Source organism: Lontra canadensis, unplaced genomic scaffold, assembly GCF_010015895.1.
Source record: "Lontra canadensis isolate GAN:19392208 unplaced genomic scaffold, GSC_riverotter_1.0 scaffold3175, whole genome shotgun sequence".
Lineage (NCBI taxonomy): Eukaryota > Metazoa > Chordata > Mammalia > Carnivora > Mustelidae > Lontra > Lontra canadensis.
The window spans coordinates 1-3,547 of NW_022634159.1; the positions used below are offsets into that span (position 1 = coordinate 1).

Genomic DNA, 3,547 nt, shown 5'->3' on the forward strand with positions numbered 1-3,547 from the left:
TATGATAAAAATTTAATGACTTATAAATCATTTGGCAAAGAGCAAACTGCTTTATTGTGCACTAACAATGTTTATCACAATGTATCAAAAATGAAGAGCTTCGCTTATCTGTTTGAGTTTGTTAGGACCATGTGCTTAGGTTAAATTAAGTTAACCTCTATCTCTCTCTCTCTCTCTCTCTTTACAATAGCCTCTCATAATATCTTTTACAAATAGCAATGCACACATATTTGGTGTGTGATATAAAATTAAGAAGTTGGTTGTGTTTTCCACACAAATAGTTGTAAAGTATCAATGTTTCAAGTGAGAGTTCGTAAGGAAACACATTCTTAAAAATCATGTTAACTTTACTAAGCAGAAAAATTTTTCAGTATTTTATTAACTGCTCATCTCCACATTCACATTCTATGTATTTTCTCATGGTCAACAAAATGAGCTTAAGTCAAGTAACTTAAGTTCTCCTGCCACTTAAAGAGGAAAATCTCCACAATAATTTGAAACCATGGAGTTATCCTAAATTCACCACTTGCTGCCTTTACCAGAAGTTCTTTTATCTCTTCCTTTAACACATAACTAGCTCTTAATCTCACTGGGCTCTGGAATGAAAAATACATTTCTCCTCACAAACAAAATGAATCAATTTCATGTTCCCCCAGAAACAACCTGATTGAGCCTTGCTATGAATTTGTGTTAGATAATTAATTCTTCCGGAGGAAGCTCTTTCATGAGAATTCATAGTTCAGACATTAAATGTCTCTGTGCTGCTCTTCTTACTCCAGCCAGCAACATTTTCTTCGATCTTTCCTCTTTTACTTAATGGTGGACTACAACAAGTATTGGTAAAACAACCTAGAAAGGTAATTTTAGCATCTGAGCATCTGATCTCTGTTGCAGCATGGACTCATTTTTAGTGTTGTATAAAAAATCCTAAAAGCTCAATGAAATAATATTTTCATTCAGGTGACAATTCTTTTTGGTCTCAGCCCCAACTGTATGGTCATTTTCATCAGCAAGGATACACATCTCTGCCAGGAGTTGAACCTGTTCCCTGTTCCTTATATAGGCTTTCGGTGTCTATCTCATTTATTGTTATGACACATCTGATCTGTCCCACAATACCTGGCCCTCCCCCTAACTTTTGATGGGCAGTTTTGCCAGATACTGAATTCTTGGTTGACAGGTTTTTGTTGTTGTTGTTGTTGTTGTTGTTGTTGTTGTTTTCTTTGTTTTGTTTTCTGTTAGCACTCTGAATATATCAGTCCACTGCCTTCTAGCCTCCACAGTTTCTGATGAGAAATCTGCTGAAAACCTTATTGAGGATCCCTTGCATGTGATGATTCACTAATTGCTCTCAAGATTTCTCTCAGTGTGCATCTCTTTGATTTCTTTTTTCGTGGCATTCACTGAGCTTCTTGGATGTTTGTATTTACATCTTTCATCAAATTTGAAAATTTCAGCCATTATTTCTTCAAATATTCTCTCTACTCCTTTATTCCACTTCTTCTTGGTTTCCAAAATGCCTAGGTTGGTGTACTGGATGGTGTCCCATGGGTTTCTTATGCTTAGTTCAGTTTTCATCAATCTTGTTTCTTTCCTTTCGTCATACTTGACAGTTTCCATTATCCTATATTTATGTTTGCTGATTCTTTGTTTTGACTGCTCAAATATGCCTTTGAATCTTTCTAGTGAATTTTTAAATTCCAGATATTGTCATATTTAGTTCCAGTTTAACTTTTTAGCCCCATTTTATATTTTCTATCTCTTTGTCGACATTTTCATTTTGTTTATAAATGGTTTCTTGACTTTCTCTACATCTTCCTTCAGTTCTCTGAGCATCTTTAACACAGCTGCTTTAAAGTCTTTGTCTAGTATATCTACCCTCAGATCTCTTGAGGGACAGTTTCTGTTGATTTATCTTTTTCCTTTGAGGGGGTCATACTTTCTTCTTTCTTTGCATATCTTGCAACTGCTTTGTAGAAAACTGGACATTTGAATCTAATTGTGGTAACTCTGGAAATCAGATTCTCTTCTTTCTCTAGGGTTATTTTTATTGTTTATTGCCTTTATTTTTAATTGTTTTAAGCTGTCTCTGTGCTGAGGATCGGCCTGAGGTGTAAACTTAGCCCAAGGTGTCATCTCTCAGTCTTTCCCTCTGCATGCATGGTCAATTTATTTATTTATTTATTTATTTATTTATTTATTTCCTAAACATGCAGTTGTCGATGTCTGGCTTCCAAAAGGAAAAAGAGAAAAGAGGGGAAAGGGAGAAGGCAATGGTCCCTTAAATCCCCTGGAAATCTCTTCAACAAGAGGTGCGGGGAGGCTTGCAAAAACTACTGGGTGCTGGGAGAAGTGCAACAAGAGATCAGAGCAGATTCCTGATATTTGGGGGATAGGGTCCTTAGTGCCAACCTTGTCTCCCACAGGCTGTGTTCAGACTGCTTCAAGAATATGTGTATAGCTGCCTGCTATACTGGGTTTGGAGTATGGGTAGCTGTTACTGTGCTGAGCACTGAAATGGATTAAAGTTACCTGCAATTTACTTGTACAAGTCTTCCCCTAGAAGTTCAAGCCTTCAATAGACTCCAGAGTTCCAAAATAGTTACATCGAGTACATCCTGCCAGTGCAATTGTTGTTTAGGTGGGGAGACAAATTGCTCATGTTTCCTAGTCTGCCATCCTCCCAGAATCCTCTGTGGGATGTTTTTTAAACTACAAGTGAAATTTCTTTGAGCTATTCAGGTTACTTTTTCTTCTTCTTAGTACTGCCAGATCAGCCCTCACTTCTGCCCTGAGAGTTTCTATGTTACCACTACTGGTCTTCTCCAACATAGCTATTGTCTGGATAATTGTTACCCTGAATTCCCTTTCTGACACGCTGTTTATGTCCATATCCAATGGTTCTCTGGCAGAGGGCACAGTCTCTGGATTTTTTCCTCTGCTGTGTGTTCCTCCTCCTAGTCATTTTGGTGAGAGGTGGTTGAGGGGATGTATAGCTGAATATATCAACCCCAATCTAGGCAAGGTGTACCCTCTTTTATACTCTTTTCTTAAGGAGGTTGCTTCAAGTTGCAGTATGGAAAATTCAAAATTAAACCAAGAAGTAGTAAGCAAAGAGTCGATCCAACCTGAGACACTGGGAAAACTGGAGTGGAAGTTGTTAGGTCCAGGGGTGCTCTTCTTGCTCCAATTTTGTACCAAAGCACAGAGTCCAGAGGTAAAGACTCAAAGCCCCATGTTTGGGTGCCAAATGATGAAGTTTTACAGTATAAGTGAGGTTCAGTGGGGGTGATGTCTGGAGCCAATGACCATGAAGGAATTCTTGAGATGTCTTTGGTGCAAAATGGTGGTTTATTGAAACATGAGGACAGGACCCATGGGCAGAGAGAGCTGCTGCACTGGGGTTGTGATGGGTGGGTGATTATACTTCTTCTTTAAAAAAAATCTATTTTTAATGAGCTTTGAAAGTATATCTTTCAAGGTATTTGTCTATTCTAATTAGGTTGTAAAATTTATAGGCATAAAGTTTTTTTTTAATATTCCATCA

General features: G+C 37.7%; 1 pseudogene; it reads right to left on the bottom strand.

The window, feature by feature from the left end:
• Positions 1-398: 398 nt before the first annotated feature.
• LOC116863797 lies at positions 399-1,620 on the bottom strand (annotated as a pseudogene).
• Positions 1,621-3,547: the final 1,927 nt, after the last annotated feature.